This window comes from Protopterus annectens, chromosome 15.part0, assembly GCF_019279795.1.
Source record: "Protopterus annectens isolate FY-2018-M chromosome 15.part0, PAN1.0, whole genome shotgun sequence".
Lineage (NCBI taxonomy): Eukaryota > Metazoa > Chordata > Ceratodontiformes > Protopteridae > Protopterus > Protopterus annectens.
The window spans coordinates 499753433-499780825 of NC_056749.1; positions in this window are offsets into that span (position 1 = coordinate 499753433).

Sequence of the window (27393 nt, forward strand, 5' to 3'; positions counted from 1 at the left end):
AAATACGTTTGTTTAGGGTTCTAACAGTTTTGCCTATATAAAAGTGTCCACATGTGTCACACACTCCAATATAGACAACACATTGTGTCTTACAAGTATAGTAACCTTTAGTATAGATAGTTTTGTTTATATCTTTCAAGTGTGTAATATTACTACCTGAAATGAACCTACACTGTCTACATTGGTTACATGGGAATGTCCCTTGTTTGAGCCCTTCTACACTAGACACCTTACCTTTCTCTAACAAGCTCTTGATGTTAACAGTCTTTCTGTAAATAAAAGATGGAGTGTTCCCTATAATGGAAATCAGGTCTCTATTACCCAAAACAACTTTCCAGTTGTTGAGTAAAATGTTCTTAATGAAGGACATTTCATTAGAAATGGGAATGGGAAAGGCCAACTTATATTCACGAACCACGTACGACTTTTTGTGTATAGAATATCCCAAGATAGCCACCTTGTTTGGAATACCTAAACTACACAAACAAGGTAACAACATACCATTTAGGCCAATAGTTTCAGCAAGTTATTCTAAGACTGAGAGTATCTCTATTTGGTTAGACAAGTACTTGAATCCTATTGTTCAAAGAACAAAGTCTTATCTAAGAGATTCCTGGCACTTGTTGGAACTGTTAAGTCAATTCAACGTTTGTGGTAATTTCAAGGTTAAATTGGAGTGTCATGAGGCTATGTGGCAGATTCTGTTGAACGCAGGTGAGCCTCCTGGGCTAAACAATGTCATTAATATCAAGTGTTTTTTACAAGCACAAAGATTATAATGTTCCAACGGCACACTGTCCAAAAAGTTAGAGATTTACATGGTGAACATTTTTACTCATTCACTTGTCTATTTACTTTGTTTTTTAAGAAGAAACATAACTTTGGTTTTGACACACTTCCGTTTATGTTTGTAATCAATTATTGGAAGATATAGTCACATGACTGTTTTAAATTTGTATTTAAACAGCGTATGAAGTCTTAATAACTATTCTGATGAAGTTCAAGTGTGATTAAAATTGAACGAAACGCGTTAATATTACTTTGACTCCTGACTATTCGTTTTCTTAACCTGTTATTTGGCGTTTATTTTTATAAAGTAACATAAGACTGGCTACTAGGACATTCAGTATTAACCCTTTGCAGCATCTTTTACTATAGCATATTTCAGGCTTTGAGCAGATGATTCCTGAGTGATTGTTGAAGTTTTGCCTGTGCTGACAGTCTTGACCTGCTCATTTCACCTTTTCACATTTCTCTTTCTGTGAATTTTATATGAGTGATGGATAAGATATGGTTCAAATTTTGGGAGTGTTTGTGATCTTGGATATGAATCAATTTGTTTAATTTGCTGTTTTGTCTCATTTGACCGTCATCATTTGTCTAAACAATATTTGTTTCTGTAAATTAACTAATAAAATGTCAATATGACTACTCATAAGGCATTAATATCCCCCCCAAAAATAATAGACTTTGACATTTGCAAGAAGTTTAAATTGATTAATGTGGCAAGAAATATCCATAGTGGAAACAAGAACTGCACTACTGCAACTGTATCTATAGTTGTTGTCTTACACTGACATCTCTGCCTCAGCACAATAATTTTTTTCCTTTATCGAGATGCACATTGAATCATTTTCATTTGTTTTTTTAACATCACGTTTATTTTAGGAATCGTCAGTGCTTGTAATTCAGCTTTCTTGTCTGGGTTAAAACAGAAAGGAAATATTAGCATGTCTCAACACACATACTATGTATAGACCACTACAGATGCAATGCACACTGGGCTTTATATTTTAGAAGTAATACACTCAAACCTAGATATCTGAGAGTAATCAGTCAACAGATATTGCCCACAATGCAGCTGTGTCAGTCATGTAAATCTGATTTAAGCCAAAGCTCATGGGAGAGATGTGATTATGAAGAATGATGCATTCTTTCTTTTTATAGGAAAGAGATAGGAGCAGTACAATGGAAAGCTGCAACACTAAGCGACAGTTTGCTACACAAATATTCCTCTATAAGACATGATATGTGCTGTGTGGTAGCCTGTTAAATCATATATTAGTCTAGTAGTTAGCCAGCTGTGCAGCTTGTTTCATTTACCCCATGCTGATCTGATGTTTAACTGTTCAAATATAAGTTTTATTGCAAGACAGCCATGCCTGGGTATTGCATGTTATGATACTGTAAGGGAACTGCAATCAAATAGTTAACATGGCAATGGTGGATGACGTTTAAAAACATAAATAAAAAAAAAATTGTTAGCCAGACACGATAAAGAATACTGACCTTAAATGTTTTCTGAAATGCAGGCTCTAAGTGATCAACCATCCCTCAGCTGCATGGTATCAGATAATGAACCTTTGTCTCCCCAGTACTAATTAGAATGAATGAGACATTGTGCGACTGACAAATCTGCACCTATATATTATACTGTCATAGAGTAGAAAGTTAGAAATCCATCTCTGTGCTATGCAGTTTTGTATGAATGTATATATACTCACACACACATGCTTATTTGAGCATGCATACATGAGCACACCTACACATGTACCCACATAAAATCAGTGATGCTGTACAAACTTGTACAAAATAACTACCATCTATGACATTTATTCAGAATTTACTAAACTTGATTTTGTATTCTATTTCATTTGTGGTATTTGTAAACTATAGTTTTACCATTAAGTTGTGACAAATACAGCTATTAGGCACTGGATATCTGACACATCTGTATGTGATATAATATGTGCATGTTCACCTATATGGAATATCCCTGTTCATCAGTGCTGGTTGCTGAATCATCATGCTAAGATGATAAAGCATCTGAAGTATTTACAGATTTCACTGGCATGATCAGCCACCATAAGTAAAGCAATTATTATGTTTCAGGCCATACTTAAGTCAATTAATCACTTTAAAAGATGCAGAAGCAAGTGTCAGTGGCCATGGATGCATTTCCAGAAGCTTGAGCATCTATAATGCACATTGGGAGTTGGGTGAGGGAGTGGGTATTATGGCACAGGGCAAAAAAGGCTTCTACAGCTGTCAGGATGGCACCATACTGAGATTCCATGATCTCCCTTCACACACGTCCCTGACATTAAGGCTTCATCCACCATCAGAGTCTGGTTGGAAATGCATTGTGGACGTAGAGTAGATGACTGGGGAGAAACTACAGAATGTGGCTGGTAGGAGACAGCAGTAATGGCAGCAAAAAATAATAAAAAACAAAAACTCTTTGCTTCTGTAATTGAAACAAAAAGGCAATATTGAGGTATGTGCAGTGAGATCACAACAAGGAACCAAGTCATTTTGTTTTTAGTTTGTACGCTATTGTCTGTACACTCAACCTCTTAGTGCAAGAAATCTGGACAAAGTCCGACAAAAAGGGGAGATAAAGGCCCAAAAACAGGGACGCATTTAAAATTTTGCTCTTTTAAAATTAGAAAGTTGCTAGAGTAACAGGATTTGTTTTAACCTACATTGCTGAAGGATTTCAAGTCTGAAACTCAAATGTATATGATTATTTAGTGACTTCAGCCCTCAGATCATCCCAGTGATTTGCCAGAAAACCACAAATTTTATGAGGAACAAACCAAACATATGAGCAAAAAATCTGGACATTCTATGAAAATCTGGACAGTTGAGAAGTATGTGACTAAAGCTGCTTGTCTTTACATACTACCCACCTTATTGCCTCATTGTTAAAGTTCACCTTTAAAGAGTAAAGAGTAGAAATAGAATTGGTCCTCACAATTTCTTCTTCTCTTCTGTGCAGTGTCAACACCATGACCAGTTAAGGTTCAATGTCTGTATAGTTTAATATTCATGGGAATTTAATAAAAAGTGAAGTTTTAAAACTCCTCGAGCTGTTAGTTTTACTGCCCTTACTTGTATCAGATTCTGCAAGACATGTCTGCATATGATCTGGTCATGTCATTTTGGGTAGTTACTTTACTCTGGAAACAGGAAGGACTGTAAATGAAACAAATTACTGCAGTTTACTTTTTTGTATTGGATACGGATCTGAGCAAATACAGTGCAGGCTGCTGCTGTTAGTGCTGTAAACTATTATGAACCACTAAACCCCATGTCTGCCAAGGAAACTCAGTCAGCGAGATGAGAGATGTCAGAGACCAGCTGATGTCAGCGTACTTGCATCAAGGAGGATATTCTTGACAGGGAGAGGAGGTAGCAAAAGCTGATGTCAGCGTTCCCAAATCAAGACAAAGGGATCTTGCAGGAGGCATATCAGAAAGCTTGCCAAGAAAATGGAGGGAGAGATCTGGTAGTTTACAGAAAACCCTAGATTGACTAAAAACAACGGCCCAAACTTCACCAAACCAGTAAAAAAATGTAGAAATGAACTGGACTTCAACGTGAATAAAATACTATTATTTTTTATTAATAAAAACACATCACATAAGCATTTCCATCTATCATGGAGACCTTCAGAAAAAATACACTCACATTCTTCATCTTATTTATAAACTATCTGTAGTTCATCAACCAATCATGGAATGCTAGTAATTAAAAGAAGCCCCTGTATTAAAGGTGTACAAAGCACCTATTCCAATCACAAAGACTTGCAAAAACATTTTTCAAAATAGAATAAACTATGAAACATAAATAAAAATACATAAAAATCATGTTAAATTCCTTTAAAATTTATGTTAACAAATCTGCTTTTTCACTCAGTATGGGCTTGAGAGATACTTGGTCATTCAGACCTGGGGGGGATGATGCATTTAGTTGCAACTGCCTGACAAGTTATCTTTTTAACAAATGTCTTTGCCAATCACCACCCCTAGAATGAATCTGCACTTTTCCCAGTATACCAAAGCTAAACTTAACAAAGTTACTACACACAACAGAGTGCCTGTACAAAACATTAACTTCCTTTTTCTTCCTAATCTCATAAAGGTGCTCATAAATTCTTGATTTCAAAGCGCTCTCTGTCTTTCCATCATAGCTAAATGTGACAGTTGGTCAGTATACTAGGTACAGTAGTTTGTTGATATTACAATTCCCTTTCACAAATGAAGTCTTAGTATGCAAAACATTGTCCAAAAACATTGTTTTCTCTTTCATAATGTGCATACAATATGCACAACTACCACAAGACATGGTACCAGTGCAAACATTTTTGTCTGTTTGTTCAACATTTTCTAAGATATATTTAAAGTTCCTACCAGTTTTGCTTACAAAAAGGGGTTTAGGCCCAACCAACTGGGAAACTTCATTATTAAACTTAAAAATACTCCAGTTCTTCTTTATAACTTCCCTAATCTCTTTGGAATAAACATTATATTCTAATACTAGGGCTTTTTTGTAATTGTTGTCTCCCTTGCTTCTATTTTGAGTAGTAAAATCCATCCCTGACAGGGGTGGATACTTGGTACCCCAACCTTTCCTTACTTCTTCAAAAATACTATCCACCATCTTCTGGGGATATGTATAGTATTTTTAAGGTTAATAATGAAGTTTCCCAGATGGTTGGGCCTAAACCCCCTTTTTGTAAGAAAAACTGGAATGACCATTAAATATATCTTAGAAAATGTTAAACAGACAGACAAAAATGTTGGTACTGGTACCACATCTTGTGGTAGTTCATACTGTATGTACATTATGAAAGAGAAAACAATGTTTTTGAACAATGTTTTGCATACTAAGGTTTCCTTTGTGAAAGGAAATTGTAATACTAACAAACTAGTGTACCTAGCTAAATGTGACAGTTTCTCAGCATACTATGTTGGAAAGACAAAGCGAGCTTTGAAATCAAGAATTACTCTGTTGTGTGTAGTAACTTTATGTTTGGCTTTGGTATACTGGAAAAAGTGCAGATTCTTTTTAGGGGTGGTGATTGACAAAGACATTTGTTAAAAAGAGAACTTGTCTGGCAGTTGCAACTAAATGCATCACCCCCCCAGGTCTGAATGACCAAGTATCTCTCAAGCCCATACTGAGTGAAAAAGCAGATTTGTTAACATAAATTGTAAAGGAATTTAACATGATTTTTATGTATTTTTATTTATGTTTCATAGTTTATTCTATTTTGAAAAATGTTTTTGCAAGTCTTTGTGATTAGAATAGGTGCTTTGTACACCTTTAATACAGGGGATTATTTTAATTACTAGCATTCCATGATTGGTTGATGACCTTCAGCTAGTTTATAAATAAGATGATGAATGTGAGTGTATTTTATCTGAGGAAGTCTCCATGAGAGATGAAAGCACTTATGTGATGTGTTTTTATTAATAAAAATAATAGTATTTTATTCATGTTGAAGTCCAGTTATTTTCTACACCTTTTTACTGGTTTAGTGTATAGAAAACCCTCCTCCAGGATAGCAGTTGTAATCTTTGGCACATTCTATACTAGGAAAAAGAAAATCAAACTTAAGACAGAGTGAGCAGAATAAGAAAGATTGCACAAAAAAATGCTTTCTAGTGAAGATGATGGCTGTATGATAAAGGTCATATGCATATCTACTGACTGATGTACAAAACAGCTATTGCGTTTGCACATATGTTTTTAGTGGCAGCTGTGTAGCTGAGTGTGGAGATTCAGAATCCAAATGTGGTTGCGTAACATTAAGATCACCAGCCAGTAACTCCATGAAGGTTAGACATTGTGCATTAAGCACTAAGATAGTTAAGCTATAAACAAAACTATGGAAATAACATACTCGAGGCCTAATGTAAGAATGACTAAAATAAAAAAATGAATATGGTAAATGTCAGCAGACAGTTATTCAGTGAGCATGTACTCTTAATCCTGTTTGAACAAATGGAATCTAATCTAATCAGTTCTTTTACATGGAGAGTAAGCCCCCTCCCCTTCCACAATCTCTGTACAGAAAGACTTTTCCCTGTTTCTCCTTAATATATTCAAGTTGGAGGTGGTAGAACTTTGGGGAAAAATAAAGATAGATGTGCAGATGTTAACTTCTTTACTGGAAAAAGGGGCACATAATCATGATGCATTGAGAAATATAATGATTACTCAAGTAAATAAGTATAAACAAATTGAAAATGTTGATTTCCCAAAACATATTTTCCAAATAAGAGAACACACACAAAAAATTAATTGAATGAAAATATCAAACACAATAAAAATCAAACTTATTAAACAGTATTTGCAATGTAGGAAAGCTCTATTTTCTGCACTCTATGACCCATCCTCTGTATAATTTACCATGGAGTATAAATATTTTTCCCCAGTTGCAGAATGACTGTAAGGATACTATGTTTAGAGCTTGGAAACATAGGGGCATACCTACCACACTTGGAGTGGAGAAGACATGGCCCACCCTGAATTGCAAATTTTATGTGTAACAATGTTATTACAAGTTTTTTTTTCACTATAATTCAGAATTGTTATATAGTCTAATATTTTGGATGTCTATGTTTTAAGAATTCAATGCATCTGGTTTGCCTCAATGGTATATTTAAACTGCCTTTTTTTTTACATAAGCAGATACAACATTCCAGTATGGTATAACAATCTCACAGGAGCAACATGAGTAACAACAACAGTAGGCATAAAGAGATGGTGTTACCAAGAAAGTAGCTCTGCTTCTTTTACTATGTGCAATGTGCAAAATGAGACCATTGCTATCTTTAAACCAGCAGGAGAACTGAGATGCCAGCTAGGTGCTAAACAAATCTCCTGAGTAAAAGAGGATTAAGGGAATATTTTAAGCTCCTAAGTCAATATTTACTTGTTACAGGGATTATTATCTTCCCTGCCATTCCAAGAAAATAAGTTAGTTTGCAAAGTCTACATGCCCCAGACACAAGCACTTTGCATCAGCTATTACTGATGTTTACGTTGCTTCATCTGCATTTGACTAAGTAAAAAATCCAACATTTTAAACATGATTGCCTACTGGAAATATTTTCATAAACATAGCTAACAAGTTTGTTAATGTGGATTATGTGGACTCCTACTAAGACATAATAAAAAGTAACATAAACAATAAACAACAGTAAGGCAAATTAGCTACAGCCTCATGGAAGGGATCTTGGCTTGCATCTTGGACCATTGCTTGTTTCTAAAGTATGTACTCTCAGCAGATGTGAACCCTATCTAGATGATTGGCACTGTTGAAGTGCCATCCCGACCACATTTGCAAAAATTGAAAAAGGGGTTGTGGATGGACAGACTCTCAGCGGATATGCATTGAATCATTTTACAATGGAAAATACAACAGATTAAGTCTTCTGGCATTCATCCTACGTGTGAGTTCAAGCTGACCCCTATTAGTGCATGTATGGATGTAATACGTTGTGACAGGCAACCAGTATTTTATCCAAAATGGCTGTTTAAAAGAATCAGACAACAGGTTAGGTAACTATACAATGAAGTCCCACTTCTGTGAAATACAATTTTTTTTTCTATTAATTTACTGCTAACATTTCTTTATTTGTTAATGACTTTTTACACACCACTAATATAAAGTAGGTAATGCATCCTACACCAATAACAACTTAGCTGGAGAGTGATCAAGTCCTTGGAATGGATCTTCATGTAAACCTAATTTGTGTGACACTCCTAATGCATTTTGTAGCTGTTCCTTATCAGGAGACCATTTACTGTTGAGCCAGTTCTTTTTACTGGCATATTTAACTGCAGATAGTGTGAACATGATGTTATATGTCTGAATTTTCACTCATACAAAAATATTCTAGCTCCTTGACTTTTGTACTGTGAACCACTAGCAGATATGATAGCATCAGGTATTTGCTGGTTTAGGAATACAGACTATAATGCACTAATCACTCTTGCTGTTGAAGTGTCTGTCAGTTGACTGCTTCAGAAAACTTGGAATAATAATTTAAACATTTGAGATGATAGGATCCATTAAAATGGAACAAATCTGTGCACACTGTGCTCTGCAGACAGTGTAATAGAGGTTAGATAGCATCTCTTTATTTGGATTATTGTTATATTATGCAGTGCAGACTACACAACTCTGCACTCCAGGCATTTTTAGACTGTACTATTTGCCCATTTTGATTCATGTATCCTCTCAAATATTTCTCTTCTCATTTGATTGTCTACTACTATTTTTCAGGTTTGAACATTAAGCTCCAGACAAAACCTATTTGTTCCCCGAAAAAAAAAAGAAAAAAAATGGATTTCTTTTCTCGTTTGTGATTCTTGATCAGGTAAGCCTGTCACTGTAATGTCTTTTAGAAACTATGTCTATATGCAGGTGTTAGCATATCTGTGAAATTCTTTTACTTTACCTGCTGTGTGTAGTATGTTAGCAATTTTTCTGGAGAGTTTCTTCCTGGCCCTCCACTGAAAATGGACAGCTCTGTCCAGTCGGACCTCCCCAGTAAACAAATGTAAAATAAAATAAATAAATAAATTAGATAAACAGCAAAAAACACCAATTCATGAACTATAAAAACTTATAAAGGCCAAGAAACATGAACTCAGACCCACAAAGGAATGCTGACACTGTTGTAAAGGTTAAGTGCTTTCTTTCATTTAATATGAATGAACTTCTTCAGAATAGAACAAATAAATAAATTACCCAAAGAAATGTTATTTATTTTTCTAGTAGTTCTTCATGCTTGTCTGAAAATATTTTCTACTCAGTATATCTGCTATAACTTGTTTGCCTTTGTCACTTTCTTGCCATACTTCTGTATATTTAAGCAATAACTGATGAGTGGGTGTTGCATATTGAAGATTTAGCAATAGTTGGCAACCATGGATAAATCTTCAATATACCCACACCCAAGAGTTATTTATTGCTATTATGCAATAACATTATTTAAAAAAGAAATTACTTACTTTTCTTAAATAATGTCTCTGTATAATGGTGCCATGGTGTATCTCCGCATTGTTTCTGCATTCTTCTGCTTTGTTGATGTACTTCACATACATATGGGACTTGCATTCCCACACTTACACAGTACATCAGTGCTTTGGAAAGCAAGCAATGGAGAAAGAAAGATCTCCGTTGCCTTTTTTTTTTTGTTTTGTTTTTTAAAAAAAAAGGATGTAAAATCCAGACAGTTTAAAGGTATGAGAGAGAGATAGGGCAAAAATACAAGGAAAATCAAGTATGTTCTTTAGTTTTGCAGAACATACCTGATTTTCCTTGAATTTTCTCTGTCTGTACCTTTTGCCCTCTTAGCTCATGAAATGTTCAAAACCTTAAATAATGGGGACAAAGATCCCTATTGTAAATGTTACTCTTATAAACTTAGAAGGCTAGAATAATAAGATTTATGCTATCATGCATTCACTTCCATAGCATATAGTAATAGAAGAAAGTCCAGTCAGGCTTCAGTGGCTGGACTTTCTTCTGTTGGTATATGCTTAATTTTACAATAGGCACACTGGTTGGTCTGACCAATCAGCATGCATGTTTTTGAATACTAATGAGCTGCCATTGTATTATATCTTCAAATTCTGACAGGCTTTGTAAAAAAAAGTTTCTGAATATGATTTGAATGGGGGTTTTTTGGCCTATTTCTACCTGAGCATCCTTACGACAGACATGTTCATCAAGTGTAGCATAATGGCACAGATCAAATTCTGTCTGGGCATGTATTTTTGCTTATCAGCAAATGTTGATTACCTACTGATCTGTTCTCTTGTTCAATAAGAATTGTTAATATTCTTCTTATTGGTTTCCACTTGGAATACAGTACTTACTCACATCATAACACTTTTATGTTGGAACACCTGCAAATAGTTTATTAAGCATTTGAAAACTCATCCTGATCATAATTGTATTTCTCGGTTGCATTTTGCTCTTATAGCTTTTACAGAAGCATAGCTGTCTCTGATATATTGCATTCCAACTTTTTAGAATACTGTGTCATCTTCAGAAATCACTGAAATGATTGGTTGTCTTTAATTTTGATATTTACATAACTATTCTAATTTTTGCATTAGTCTTTGGTTCCTCTGATTTTCGAATATGACCGATATATTTATTTTCATAGGTATATACCAGGCTAATGACCATGAGGGCCTTTGTAAGCCTAGTCATGCAACCCAAACATGCCCCACAACTTGGATGTTTTAAATGTTTATGTAGGGGTGATTGTTGGTTATGGCATGATTTACTGACTTTCTGAGTCCATCAGATTTATAGGCACCATACCATGGGTGAATTTTTGCTTTCCTCTCCAATAGTCCAAGTTTCACATAAATAACATTAAGGAGGGACTTTTTCACATGGATGGGGAGCCCATTCTAGACAGTTTAAATTTTCTGAGATAGATCTCTCTCTCTCTCTCTCTCTCTCTCTCTCTCCGGTGAATCCTATTTATCTTGCAAGCAAAATTTAGGTCTTCAGATCTTGTAGTTCTGATGCTGTTTGTTTTGTTGAAATACAAAAGGTTCATCAGAGTAGAGTGCAGAGATGTTTTGTATGCCAGGAAGAGATTGCCTGTTAATAGTCTGTCGAAGACTGAGGATAGAGCTTGATCTAGAGCTTTGGAAAAATCCACATAGGACATTCTGTTTATGCCCTATATCCTTTTTGTAAGGAACCTTTCTGGATGTTCCAGTTCTTGCATGTGTCTGGACATGCCATAGGGGGCATTATGCTCAATGATGGGTCTGATGAAGGCTGAATATAGTGGTACAGTGATTTCCCTCGATCTAGATACCATATCTTTACTTATAAGTTGAGCAACATAGACGTATTTCAAACCTGTTGCTGAGGTTTGACATTTGTTCTTAGGCTGTCTTATTCTGTTTAGCAGCTGCATCATTCTGCTGATTCATTTGTGAGGTTGCTGTTGAATGAGACCCTAAACTAAAATATCATACTGTGTGCATGTGTGTTTGTATATGCATGTGCATAAATCTGCTTTAAGCCTTCAAGTATTTTTTTCAGTAGTGTGTAACCTCTGCTGTTAAAGGAAAAAAAAAGACTTACCTAGGATTTTTTTAAATTTCCTAGCTCAGGCCATACAGCCTGTGCTAGAAAGGCCCTTCCACCACAACAAACTCATGGACAATTCACTAATGTGCTAGCCACGATGAGGTAAGGCCTCTTAGTCATGTAATTTGCATGCTTCTTGAATTGCAGTTACTATCACTAAGTGAAGATTGATCTGCACATCTTGGTAGTAAACTGCTGCTTGTGTAGACGGTGGTATCCACTTAGTCACTCAACTACATAGACATGAACACACACACACTCATACACACATACCCACCAACACCCCAGTCCCTGTCCATACTGTATCTACCTTCCGTAGTTCCCCCACCACTGTAATACTCTGCCTTTACATTATGCAAGTAGTAGGCCCTGGCAGTCTAGTTTATAACCTCACCTCCTGAACCTCATTACAATATCTGTGGTACTACAGTACTTTAGAGTATCATCCCTGGTGTCTAGTGTATCCACCCCACCCTTTTATCCCCCTAATGATGTCTGTGTCTTCAAAGCATTATCTCCTTGGTGAGTGCATTTGGTTTGTGTCATTGATGGTTGTGCGGTATAAATGATTAAATGGTGATATGTCCAAGTGCAGAACTGTGCAAGTCTATGTTTGTATGAATGTGTATATATCTTTTAGCGGTTTATGATTAGGTTATATGTATACTTTGCTGTGTGTTAGGAGTTTTACAGGGTGTGAGAGTTTTTTTTTTCTGTACATGAACCAGTCCTTGCCAGTTAAAAGGAATGTGTTTTCATCAGTGGTACTGATACAAGTACTTTATCTTATGGTTTACATTCTCTGAGAAAAACATTCCAGTTATATCTTGTCTGTCTCCTGTGCTCTGTCCATGTGGTTATTTAGTGTAGACTTTATATTTCTTAATCTGTCCCAGGGTCTGAAAAATGTTCTATTACTCTTTTAAAGGAGGTGTTTTCTTTATCCCATATTTCTTTTTCTATAGATGGGAAGCTTTATAAATGTCTACATATAGCAGTTCAGATAGTGTTAACCTATTTGAGTTTTGGGGTACTTCTCTTAAAGCAAAGCGAAGGTGTAGGAGAAGTTGGTCTGAGATTCTTACATCTAATTCTGTAGCCAGTCATAACCTAGATTTTAAAACTTTTTGAAAGTACAAAACTCGTTCTTTTGTTTGAGCATGATATACAGATACCATTAGCAGTTTCACTTTTAAAAGTTCTTAAAGTTCAAGTATCACTGTGGACATGAAAGGGGGTGCCTTGCTCAATGACATTTTTTGGAGAACTCTTACATATGAAAAAAGAAGTACTAGTTCTTTTTCTGTGAACTTTGCATTGTCACTTCATAGTGTACTACATCACACAGTTTAACTGCATAATCAATAGCTACCAGAAGATAATGACAGTTCTCACTCAATTTTACTAATGTCTCACAATGTCCACTGCTTCCATTAAAATGAAATGTCCACAGCACCCTGGGTGAGTGATACCTTTGATACTCTGGGTAAGCTAAGAAAAGCTCTCTATTTCCTTCTTAATAGCATACCAGAAAATCAAGTTAAAAGTTTATATGTATGGCATTTGTTTTATCTATTCTTAAATGCCCACTTAAAATGTGGCTATATGCCAACTTTATAAGTCTTTTAAAACTTCTTGGATCTAATGACTGGCTCAGTATTGGTTCTGCCATTTGTTACCCTGTAAAGTAGGTTGTTTCTTCATTCAGAATATTCATTTGTAGTTGGACTGTTCTGTTCCATTGAATCTACTAACTGTTTTCTGCAGTACTGCTTAGTATATTATCATCACTTTGAGATTGCTTAAATTTACATGTTTTGCACAAAGGTCAGCCAAGTTAGTGCTACATTCATTAGAAGTCTTATGAGTTGTGGCAGTTGTGAATTCTTCCCCTAGACTTTCACTAGAAACAAATAACCTAAATACAGAGTTTTGTCCTTCTTCTAGTTCATATCCTAAAAAGCAAGTCATAAAATGATTTTCTCCTACAAGAGGAACTGGTAGTTTCTCTTTCTTTTCCTTATTTTCTTTATCATTTGAGTCCTGCTTATGTTTTTGACTGGTGTAAACTTTCTTCTGTTTTACTTTCATATTTTTCTACAGTATGTGATTCACCAGTTTCTATACAAGATTTGTGTAATCTTAACTATTGGTTCATCTACCAAAGTTTCCATATTGACTTCTCTTATTACATTAATGTCTAGAGACATTTGACAAGATTCAGTATTAAATTTATCTGGGTTCTTCTACCCAGAGCCAAATCTATCTCTTCTATTTCTTCCATATTTACATTTTCTTTTTTGATGCTATGGATTTCTCAAAGTATATCTGGTTAGTCCTTTTATATCTTCCTTAAAATTTTAAGCTAAGGAAAGGCTAGGTCAATTATCATGTCAAATATGCATTAGAGCTGCATCTTTCCTAAGCAGACATTGCATTTCTACTTGTGCTATAGGGTAGTCCCTCTTATTTGCATGTGTGTGTATCATTTAAATGTTCTGCTTATTAGTTGTTGTATGCTTGCAAACATAATGTAATTTTACTAATGTAATCATGTTCCCTAAATCAAGGAATCATTGCATTTGTTTTACTTTTACCAAAATATTGTTTTTGACAAATGTTTTAACAAAAGATTAAAAGAAAACATATTCTACACTTGCAGTAGCTAAAATATCAGCATGTTTTAGGGATAGTTTTTTGGCTAGCATAAACAACTTTATAGGTATTGTGTTGTCATCACTAACTGTGCAGTACCTGGATATAGTACCTTTTTAGAATATTTAAAACAGACTTTGTCAGATAGTGATAGTTTGTAAGTAAAGCAGCATAATTAGGTGAAATTTTATTATTAGCCCATGGCACATGCAAGTGTGACTTCAGGTTTGTCAGTTCAATTGATAGCAATGGTACCATTCAAGCAACTAGCCAATCAGAACACTTAGAGCGGATTTGGCTGGATTCCAAACATTTTTAGATTTGTAGGGAATGCCTTTTTAAACTCACCTACTGTCAGTATATTAAATAATTGTACTTAAGTTGCTCATAAAAAGTTCTAGTCAAAGTTTTAACACATGCATTTAGTCATTTGTGATTTTTACTTTTCTCTCCATACTAAATATTCATTTAAAGAAGCTAAGAGACGGTGTTTCAAGTGTCTCTCCTGCCTTAGTCAGTATTAATCACTTCAGTTTTAGGTAGTGCTGGGGTTCTTCACATTCTAAATCCATACAGGCCTTCAGTAAGGCACCAGTCAAATGTGATAGAATCCTAGCTGACTTGTCTTGGAGTAATTAATGTAAAGTATTATACATTTTGAAGATTAACATGTAGTCCTTCACATCATCTTCTTTGCTTAACTTCTTTAGAGGGCGATTGTCTTTTGTTTCACCCAAGATGATCTGATGGGCAGATAGCTGATGTATAATAAATACATGCTGTCATTTGTTGTGCTCGTTTGTAGTAAATCTCAGGTTGCTTTTCCATTTTGCCTAAAATCAGTACTTCAGTAGATGTATTTCTTTCACTTTCAAAGAAGAAACACAAGCAGCAGTCATTCTTCCTTCAGGTAACCCCTTCACACTCTCATGAGGTCCAGAACAAATACCTGAATGGCACAGGATTTTCACAGTCTTGAGGACTAACCTTTTGCACTGCCACAAGTATCCTTCTAGAATTAATAACCTGTAGGGATAGGGTTTAAAAGATTACCAGCTACATTAAGTATTTCAGTCTACATGGCATATATTTTTCTAGTCAATGTAGCCAAGGTTCCTAGAACTTTAATAAATAGCATTTATGTCTTGGGCTGTTAAGAAGTAAGTTAGCAATTACAGTCCTTAAAAATCTTACATTTCCGGGTGCAGAAAAAAGAAAACACTGGAAGAGCAATTTCTGGAAAAAAATTATTACAAAATGAAACAGTATCTGGAGGGGAAAAACACAGTTAGAGTACTTTTCTTATAGTTACTAAAATAACAATTTGTATACCATTTATTGTACATGTCTGATGCAAACCACCAGTGTAGTACTTGGTAACCATGATAAGAAATCAGTCTCTGAATCATCTTTCTCCAACTGCATAGCAGTCTATTTATACTGGACAGCAGAAAAAAAAAAACAATGATTACTCATAGACTATGGGGTGTAAATGACAAAACAGCATCTAACTCTTTACAATAGTGTCAGCAAGCATAGTCAATCCACGTACAAGAACTTTATAGAAGACTGTTAAGCCCATCATTACTTACAGTGACAATAAGTTTAACATACAAATGTGTGCACGCACACACACACACACACACACACACACACACACACACACACACACACACACACACACACACACACACAAACTTGGATAAGCTCTACTAACAGATTCCTTCCCTGTTTTCTTTGTGGTTATCTTATGAAACTTTCAGCCATGTTTCTAACTTCAGACATAACTACCCTGGATGCTCATTGAAACAATCCCTTTTCACCCAGGATTCAGAATAACAGGATTCTAGTATCATTTATTTGCTCTATCCTTTATTTTTCACAAAAGGAATAAAGGATGAAGATGTGCAAAATGGGAAGAATGCATGATTTCCAGCCTGATGGAAATGCAAGCGAAACTGAGGGGCAAAAATGAATGTCCACTGAAAAAAAGAGCAAAAGGAAGGAACAAAAGAAATTAAAATAGAAAACAAAATGATGGTTTTATAAGTCTAAATGATGTTTGGAACAGACAAATTTGTCACGGGACATATTTAAGGTGAAGGAGGGGTACAGTTGAGCAGGTAGGGAAAGGTGAGTGTTAAGAAGGTTGGGTAGGAAAGGTAAGCTTTACAGGGAGAGTGGATAAGAAAGGGCTAACTAGTGGAAGGAGAAGGGAGGAAGTGAGGTATGGAAAGGGGAGGGTCTTTTGAGCTTTTTATGTGGGGAGTTTCCTTTTGGAATCCACATTTTGGTGTGATTTTGTTGGGTGCAGGATCACGTCCAAAACAACCTGAGATTGGCTGGTAGTAAGGTAGGCCTTGGGTAGGTTATTGAGGAAGGAAAGGTGAGTAGAGATTTCCTATATAAAATGTATATACTGTGTGTGTGTGTGTGTGTGTGTGTGTGTGTGTGTGTGTGTGTGTGTGTCTATATATATAAATTATATTATATTATATGTACCTGTCCATAAAGATATAGGTGTTGATGGTTAATGGGGTTTGAGAGCCAGGGCCTCTTCAGAGGGCTTGTTTTGTTGGTATTAGTGTGTGCTGAAACGCATTGGTTAGTGAGCGTCTCTTATGTGGGTTTATTTGCAATTGTAAAGTAGTGGTGCCTTGATTTGAGCTCCAGTTCAGAAGGCGATTCCAAAAACAAAAAAAAAGTGTGCAGTTTCATTGTTAGACCAGTAATTTGTATGCTGTATAATTCACTCAGGCCAGTTTGCACTTGGTCACTGATGTGGTTTTGACATAATGTGGAACAGGCAGATGGGCTTGGTATGGTGGTTAGGGTCCTCACATCAATACACAAACTGAAGGAGATGCTTGCCATTACTGGGGGTTTACGCTGGTGATCCTGTTTGGCCTTAGCAGTCTCTGGTGGCTGGGGATCACTGTGGCTCCTGTCGTTTTCTTCAGTGGTGATCGTCAGTGAAGGTAGGCACATTGCCGTGGGGAGCTTGTAGTGTTCCCGGTCAGCTGCTCGGTGGTGGTGTCGGCCACTCCACGCAGGAGTTGTTCATGAAGGCCTTAAAAAATAAATAAATAAAAATAAAATAATACTGGGAATAGTAGTTGCTGCATAGGAAGAAGTTCTTTTCAAAAGTCCTTTCAAGGACTCCCTAGGTTTTTACCGATGTCTTGCCAATGATTTATTTCTGATAAGGGATGGATCTCTAGATGAACTTAAGATGTTTTATCAGTTTATCAAAAATACTACTGAATTTTTGAAGTTTACTATGAATATCTCTTTTGATGAGATTGACTTTTTAGATATTAGGGTGAGGAAGAATGAGAGGGGTGAGATAAGCACGTTGGTTTACAGGAAGGCATGTAGTGTAAATAATTTACTACATAGGAGAAGCATGCATCCCTTGTATATTGTTGACAGTGTGGTGAAGGGGCAAAGCATGACAGTCTCCAAATTGTGTCGATCATGAAGTGTTTGGACAGGAGTTAAAGGATTAAGAACCAGGTTTGTGGGCAGGGGTTATAACTTGAGAAGACTTAGTGACATTCTGACACGGGTAGAGGGTATGAGGCACACAGAGGCCAGACCTTATTTTTTAGATGTTGAAACAAGGTACAGCAATGGGGGGGGGGGGGGGGGTAATGAGTAAAATGGTTACTAGGATGCCTGTTCTGTTTTCTAGTAATGTGAGACCAGTTTTAGAGGTATATAAAAAGTTCTGGCCTATCCTTATTGCTGATAAGGATATCAGCAAAATTGTAAGACCTAGCCCCACATTTGTTTACAAGAATATGAAATCTCTGAAAAGGTTATTGTGCTGTCCAAAGAGACTGGGAGATGCTTGCAATACATATAGTATTAGTCACTTCACCTTGTTTGAAGTGTACATATTGTGTGTTTACTGAAACCTCTGCAGAGTTCTTTCATCCAGACCTAAACAGGAGCTTTGTTTTCAGGGTAGAGGCCAATTGTGATACTAAGTATATAGTTTATCTAGCTCAGTGTGTGGTATGTAGGTCATTTTATGTAGGCAAAACAGATAGGAGATTAAGGGATAGAGTAAGAGAACACCTATATTACATCACTGCTAGAATGACAACCAGTGGTCTAGCCAAGCATGTGATGGACCATGATACTAGACATTAGTTCAAGTTTCTGTCAATTGACAGGGCAGTAGTAGATGAGAACTTAGGAGATATGAAGAACCAAACAGAGATTAATGAAATGAATGGATAGTGCAGCTAAGAGCAGACACTGGCAAGGGTCTGAATGACAAGGTTCCCTTGAAACATATTTTGAAGGCTAAACTTCTGTTTAGATAGAGCCCTGCACAAATTTTTAGGTTAAATGGATGCTTCCCTATACACTACCATTAATACACTTTTTTACATATAGTTCTATTTGTATGCATTTTTTACACTTTTATCTATTAGCTTGCTAGGGGTGGAACCTTTTTGATTTTTTTGATTTTGAGAATGTTTCAGTATTATGTATTTTTTTATATATTTCATTCTTTGTGTATGTTTTATCTATAAAGTTGAATACATTTAATTGCTTTTCTAATTTCTTAACTGGTTTTATTGGTGGGGGGGGGTGCATTCTGTTATATAAGGGATGAAGTGTGTGTTCTTTTACTTACGTCTGAGGAAGCAGTATTAAAACTGTGAAAGCTCTTATGTGTTTTTGTAATAAACATTATAGCCTGACTCTGACATCGTCTTGTGCTGCCCTTTTTTGGATTTTTGGATTTATCTTTCTTCAGGGCAAAGCATTCATCTAGTGTTGCTTGTTTTTGTTTAGAATATAATAAAGATGAACCTCAAACCATCGAACAAACTTTTAAAAAATATTTTCCAGGACAAAATAACACTCGGCCATTCTAGCAACCATCAAAAAAAAAAAAAAAAAACAATTTAAAACCCAACCTGGTGGGAAGCTACAGCCACTACACCTCCCCTATACTTTCATGCTGAGTGTAAGTGTTGCCATTCATGATTAACTCGGCACATTGCTGAGTGTTTCCCCTAATGTTACAAATATAATTGGTTGATTTAACAGCTCTCTAATTTATTTGTGTAGATGGTGAGTGTCTTTGCACTGTTTTGCCTGTTCCTTCTTGACTTTGGAGAGGATTTTTTTTCCTTTTTTGAATAGGGTATTTATGCTAGTGGTCCACCAGGGTGGTTTATTTTGGCAGAAATCATATGTTTGACTCAGACAGGTATTGCCTCCTCTATGCAGCTATGAATTTGGTTGTGCAGTGTTTTTATGTAAAGCTCGGAGTAGATTGTAGTTGTCGCTCTCCTCCTTTGGACAGAATAAAAGAGTCTTCATGGGTTCTGTTCAAACAGCTTTATTCTATGCAAACACATCTCTATATAGGTTTACTGACTTTAACTTAAGTAACCTGTATACAAACTAACAACTGCGATCATGCATGCTCTAGTGTGGCTACTCTTAAAAAACAGCAGTAGGGAGTGTACATGTCTGGAATTTATATGTGCACATACAGCCTGGACATGCTTCTCGAAGAAATAGCACACTTCACTTGCAATCTGATCTATATCCTTCCTCTTTGAGAATAGATCTTATGACACTGTGTCTATTTGGCATACAGAAATCACAGGTAATTGTTTTGTTTTGCATTACACAATACTAAGTATACAAATATAAACAATCAAGTCCACGTTGCTGTGTATTTCACACTTGCCTTTGATACTCTCCCATATCGTGTGCCATAAAACTGGGAATTATTTTTAGCAACTGGAACTCTCTCTGTAAAATGTTATACCTGTGGAATGTCTGGAACATTTTCTGGAATGGAATCAGAATTTTCATCACATTCTGGTATGGAAACAGTGTCTGAGTCACTCTTAGATATGAAGTTTGCATCACAGAAACAATGTTGTGATGGTGATAAGGATTCTGATACAAGAAGACAATGTTTATGGTTCCTCCTGTATTCTACACCTTTGGAATCTACCAAATAAGATCATGGCTCAGCACAGATGACTGTAATCTTTCCAATTCAATAAAAACCTTTCGGTGTCTGGATTTGTACCGTCTCTCCTTTCCTTAACCGACAAAGTAATCTGCTCGATCTGTCGTAACTAGATTTCTGGATATTACACTTCATAACCAGTTTGAGCCTTGATGGTTTTGCAGTTCTTAGGTTTAGGCTTCAACAAACTGGAAGTAATGGGTAGTGTAGTTTTAGTTCACAGGTTCATAGGTTCATACTAGGCTATCTGCCCTGGGGCAATTATAAGCCTAGCCCGATTCTGTATGGCTTACGCCACCCCTTGATTTGAGTATACTGTGCCCTTTTTAAGGTTTAGTTTACTGTGCCTCTGTCTAATAGTGACATGGGAGTAATCCCTGGGACAAACCTACGATCCCCCATCCACCTATCGAGATTCTTCTCGAAGAGATTCAGTGAGGTGCTCTGCCTCACATGAACTGGAATTCTATTCCAGAGCGAAGGGAGCCTCTGGGTTATGAACCTGTTCCTCCAGCAAGTTCTATTTATTTCTGTGCTGAGGTTCAAATCCCTCGAGCATGTGGCTCTAAGGGATTTAGATTTACTGAGGTGGAGCATGCCCATTAATTCTGGATGTGACATAGCTTTGTATGTCAGGCATAGATCGCCTCGAAGTAGGCGGTATGCAACTGAGTAGAGCTGGAGTTTTTTTAACTGAGCAGCATATGGCATCTGTTTGAGACCCTTGATCCTCTTGGTGAGATACTTTTGGGGTCTTTCTAATTGCTGCAGGTGTCGGGTAAGGTACATCCCAAAAGGGGCATTGTATTCTATGATGGGCCTGATGAGGGATGAATAAAGGGCACGATTACCTCTCTTGATCTAGATGTGAAACCCTTCATGATGAGGTGGGCTATGTAGAAGGTCTTTCTAACCACTTTGGCAATGTGGTTTTCAAAGGAGTGATTGCTATCAACTTGGGTCCCCAGGTCCCTAATAACTTTCTCTGTACTTAATGGGTTTCCGCCTATGTGGTAATTTGTGGGCACATTGTTTTTGCCAAAGGGTATGACTATACATTTTTTGGCATTTAGCTTTAAACCATGGCACTGGCACCAGTTATCTGTCTCTGTGAGACCTTTTTGAAGGATGTTTGTGTCAGCTGGAGAGTCAATTATGGTGCCCAGTTTGCAGTTGTCTGCGAACTTGGTGAGCCATAGTCCTCCCACGTTCACCTGTACCTCGGAAAAGTATATACCGAACAAGAGTGGTCCCGGGACAGAACCCTGTGGGATGCCACTTGTGATCGGTTTCGAGTCTGACATGGCTCCAGCAACTCTCACTCTGTGGGTTCTGTCTTTGAGCCAGTTTGCAACCCATCTTGTGACATAGGGGTTTATATTTAAGCTGGATAGCTTATCTATGATGCCCGAGTGGGGTATTGTGTCAAATGCCTTTGCAAGGTCCAGATAGGCTGTGTGGACTACCTTCCCTTCATCTATGGCTTTGGTGACTGTTTTGAAGAAGTCAACCAGGTTCAAAAGGCAGGATCTGCCCTTGACAAAGCCGAACTGGGTAGGATCTAGTGTCTGTAGGTCCCCAGTGTCTTTGTTTATGAATGCCATGATGATCCTCTCCATAGCCTTGCAGACTAAGCTAGTCAGGCTTATGGGGCGATAGTTTCCAGGGTCCGTAGAGGCTCCACCTTTGTGGAGTGGGACCACTGTTGCTGTATGCCATTCTGTGGGCACATATCCTGTAGTGAGGCTGAGATTGTATAGCTGTTTTATTTGAGGGATTAGTTCCTCTTGGAGTTCATGTAGGACGCAACCTGGGACGCCATCTGGTCCCATGGAAGCAGTATTTTTTGCTTTGGAGAGGGCAGCCTTCACCTGAGCATCAGAGATGTTTGGGAGGCAGCCCTCTGCCGGGATAGGTACTTGCTCTTTTGGGGGGGGGGTTTGCGCTGAACCTGTCTGCCAGGATATTGGCGATGTCTGTGGGTTCAGTGTATTTTTTGTCATTTAGAATCAACTCAGAACAAGTCTGGGAGTTGCATCCCAGGTTCCTAACATAACTGAAAAAAGCCTTATGATTGTCTTTGGTGTCCTGTGCAATTTTTCTCTCGAAGCTGGCCTTGGAGGATTTTATGAGGGATTGTAATCTTTTGCTAGTACTGATCAGAGATGCCTTCCCTATTAGGGATTTTGCTCTGTCATGTAGTAGCTTCCTCCTTCTGTTGTACAGTTTATTTATAGCAGGGGTCCACCAGACTGGACGCCTGCCTTTGGATGATTGGGTCTTGGTTTTGTTTGGGATAGCATGATCCATGCATTCCTGGAGATGTCCGTAGAATGCATTTATATAGGATTCTGCAGTTTGGGCCGTAGTTTCCACTGGCCCTGGGGCCTTGAAGGATTCCACTTCGGTTTTGAGAAGTGAGAAGTTCACTTTTGAGAAGTTTTTCACTGTGGTTTTCTGGGCTGGGGTGGGGTCGGGATGTGGACATCCAGTGAAATTAATTTATGGTCTGATCTTACCAATGAGGGATATACTTCTGGTGTGGAGCATAGAGTCCCCATGTTGGTAATGATCAGGTCTAGTATGTTGTCCCCTCTTGTGGGAGTGGTGACTAGTTGTTCCATAGCATTTGAGTTTATAATTTCCAGGAACCTTTGGGCTAAGGTGCTGGGGCTTGAGTAGTGCTCCCAGTCAATGTTTGGGTAGTTGAAGTCGCCCAATATAATGGTGTTCGGAGAGATCTTCATGTTCTCCAATGTTTTCAGGAAAGCTGAGTGGGATTCCTGACTTTGAGAGGGTGGTCTGTAGGATGCTATAAACTGAAAAGCAGTCTTGCCCACTGTTAGTTGCACATGGATGGTCTCCGATACTTCATGCAATGCCACTAACCTGGAGGTGTGGATATCCTTGATAAATATGGAAACTCCCCCTCCTTTTGTGGTTCGATCTGGGTTTTGGGGCCGAAAAGCATGATATGAGGTATAGCCTGGTAGTGCTGGGGTGCTCTCTGGAGCCTTGAACCAGGTTTCTGTCACTGCACAGATATCGATGTTCTCCATACTGAGGAGAGCTTCGAGTGCGTGCATCTTGAGGTTAAGACTTCTGGCGTTAATGAGCATTACCCTTAGTTTCTTGTTCCTTGTGCTGTCTATGGGGGTGGGTTTGACTTTTGAGCCTTGCCTAAAAAAGGCACTATGAGGGTGGCAAGAGCCTTTGCCAATATCCGAAAGCCCAGTGGTGACAGGTGCAAGCCGTCCCTAGCGAAGCAACGTGGCTTGTCGAGCATGTCATCCCAGGCTGACAGACACTGGATCCCCTTTGAATGACACCAAAATTTTAGCCAATTGTTAAAATTGATCATTTTGTCTTTGTACTGTGGCATCATTCTAGGTGAGGGTAAGATGCTGCTCAAGGTCAGGGTCATACCAGCCTGGGCTACATGATCAGAGAGCTCCTCTATGTCTCTTTTCATGTAGTCCAGGGAGGTACGTCTCAGGTCATTCACACCAGCATGTACAATGACTGAGTCATATTTGTATTTGCTTTGGAGTGACCTGAGTGCTTGCGTTATGTGGCGGATCCTAGCACCCGACAGGCAGCTCACCATGACCTTCTCTTTATTCAGCCTGGTGAGCAGAACGTCAGTGTGTCTGACAAGTCACCTATTACAAGAGTATCAGGTGTGTTATTCAGCCTTAAGAGCTGTGGCTGCTTGGCACACTGACTTTGTGGGCTATGTGTTGTGCGTGTTTTGTTTTGAGGTAGTGTTTGCTTGGATGTCTGCTTTGGAGGTCTCTGTTGCTTAGGTAGATTTTTATTTAGAGCCTCCAAGTATGTTTTTGTGTATTTATGTGTTTGGTTCACTGATGTGGTGGGACTATATGATACTGGAATTTTGTTGTGTGAGGTTACCTTCTCCTCCTGACTGGTTACACCAGTTTTGAGATGAGAGAGCTCAGCCTTCAGTTTGGCTAAATAGTTGCATCTCTCACATATATTTGAACCTGTTTGGAGGAGGAGAGGGTTGTCCATGTACATGAGACAGTTGTAACATTGCCTCAAAATTCCCAGATTCACCAGCTGGACTGGAGAGGAAACCATTGACTGACCTTTGGACATGCTAGAGTAATATAGGGAAACTGAATTTAAGACGGACCAATAGAGGACAGGGTAATCGTAGAGAGTATAAGAGTAAGTAGTGCTTATGGTTTAATAGTGCTAACTTGTAGCATTACTTAATTGGACCAGTGAAGGGCCTTAGAATGAGAATATGGTGTTTAAATTGAGAGATAGAGCAGTTCTAAGGGAAAAAGTGAAGAGCAGATTTTGTGGAGCCAGGAATAGTTTAAACCCAATTAGACGGCACTGCCCACTGTTGCGCTATGCACAAAAACGTGCAAAACCGCACAAAAGAGGGTTTTAAGAGAAGAAGATGAAGGAGTTTGGAATTGACCCAAAATGGCCAATAAAACTACAGTTTCAAGTCAGTAACCACTCCCACAGGGGCATGCAGGCTGCTCAATGTTTTTCACTGCCACTGATCAACAGAGAGACTTCCCTTTAGCCCAAGCAAAAAATGGCCTCCAAGAAACTTACAAACAGTTCAAGAACAGCAAGCCTGTAACTGAACTTTTTTAAATCTCAGAAATGTGGGAAAAAAGCAAGATTTTTTTTGTTTTTTTGTTTTTTTCAGAGATAGCAGAGGTTCACAAGTATCAACAAGTTATAACAGTGCAACTGTTGACCATGGTAGTTCAGAAACTGGACTTAGCTGAAGTGGTTCTCTCTGCAAATGTGGTCTAGTACTATTGCATACCGAACAAGATGAAAGTACTTTATCAATGTCTTCTGGTAATGAAGGCCAAAATACTAAATCGCTTGTTAGTTTGCCAGGAAAGTAGTCTTTGAGCAGGTGAGCCAAGAATATCATCACAAGGTATGTTTCTGAGATTAAGCAAATTCAAGAATATATCGGTATTGTCACGGTTTGACCTTTCAAGTAATTGCTTTGCACTCTGTAGTGCACGTTCAGCTAGACCATTTGACTGAGGATATTCAGGACTACTAGTGACATGTACAAAGTTCCAGCCTTTTGTAAATTTCCGAAAAAACTGACTAGTAAATTGAGTACCATTTTCAGATAGACGTTTGTGTGGACTACCATAAACTTAGAAATGGCATCTCATCAGGGGATGTTAGGTTAGGTAGTAGATCAATCTCAAGCCAATTTGAATAAGAGTCTACCAAAACTAAGTAGCATTGATTGTTCCACTCAAAGATATCGGCTGCAACTGTTGACCATGGTAGTTCAGAAACTGGACTTAGCTGAAGTGGTTCTCTCTGCAAATGTGGTCTAGTACTATTGCATACTGAGCAAGATGAAAGTACTTTATCAATGTCTTCTGGTAATGAAGGCCAAAATACTAAATCGCTCGCTCTTTTCTTAGTGAATGTGGATCCTGGGTGGCCACAATGCAAAATCTGGATATATTCTTGTTGTAAGGAAGCAGGAACAACAATTTTGGGACCTTTGAAAATAATGCCATCTTCCAACAACAATTCATCTCTGTAAGAAAAATAGATTTGCATTTCAGGTGGTACACTAGATTGCTTTGATGGCCATCCAACATTAATGTAATGAGTGAACTTCTGTAAAATTGGATCAGTCTGACTGTGTTTTCTCAGTCAAGCTGTTCCATTGTATTTCTGGATGATCTGGATAAGGTGTCAGCCACATAGAGGAATTTGCCTTTTGTGTAGACCATTTTGAAATTGTAGTTTTGCATTTTAAGCATAATTCTTTAAAATCTTGCTGGAGTGGAATACATAGGCTTCTTTAGAATAGATATTAGAGGTCAGTCTCAATCTGAAAAGCTTTACTATAAATATAATCATGAAACTTAGAACATGCAAATACTATTGCCAAAAGCTCCTTGTCAGTCTGAGCATACTGCATCTCAGTTTGGGTTAATGTTTTAGATGCATAGGATACTGGTCTGCCCTCTTGAAGTATAACTGTGCCAAGACCAAATTTTGAAGCATCACAGGAAAGAGTAACTGGTTTGTTTACATCATAGTATCTTATTGTAGGTGGCGTGGCAATTTTCTGCTTAAGGTCTTTAAATGCCTTTTGGTGCTGTTACAACCATGACCATTTACTTATTTATTTTACATTTCTTGACTGGGATAGTCTGACTGGATATATGTCTATTTTCGGTGGAGGCCCGGGGAGAAAAGCTCCAAGGTAGAACATACAGTAAAAATCACAAAATGATTATAAGTTACACACAGTTTACAGCCTCCCGTTGAGCAAGCAGATAATATAATCATACATTTTTAAAACAGTGTTGACAAACTGAGTAGGCAATGTAACATGATAAGAGGCTGTAGAGGAGGATCTAGTCTGGTTTTGAACAAGGACATAGTCAGTGAGTTTTAAAGTATAGCTTGAGGCTTTTTTTGAACTGAGTAAGAGAAGGTTCAAGAGTAAGATCAGCAGGAAGAGAGTTCCAAGTTTTGCCAACAGAGTTATCAAACAGAGAGTCCCCAGCAGAGTCATTGATTTTGGATGTTTGACCCAGTAGTTTATTAGAAGAGCGAACTGAACTCAGGTTGCTATAAGGGTCAATGATATTTTTAAGTGCAGGCGTATTATCATGGTGGTTGAGAACTTTATGGGCAATTATAAGCTGGTTGTACTGAAGTAGGCTAGGCCATTCTAGCCACCTCAGAAGATTTAGGTTGTGACAGTGGTGGGTCCTATAGGCCATGCCTGTTGCAAATCTAGAAATTTGGTTAC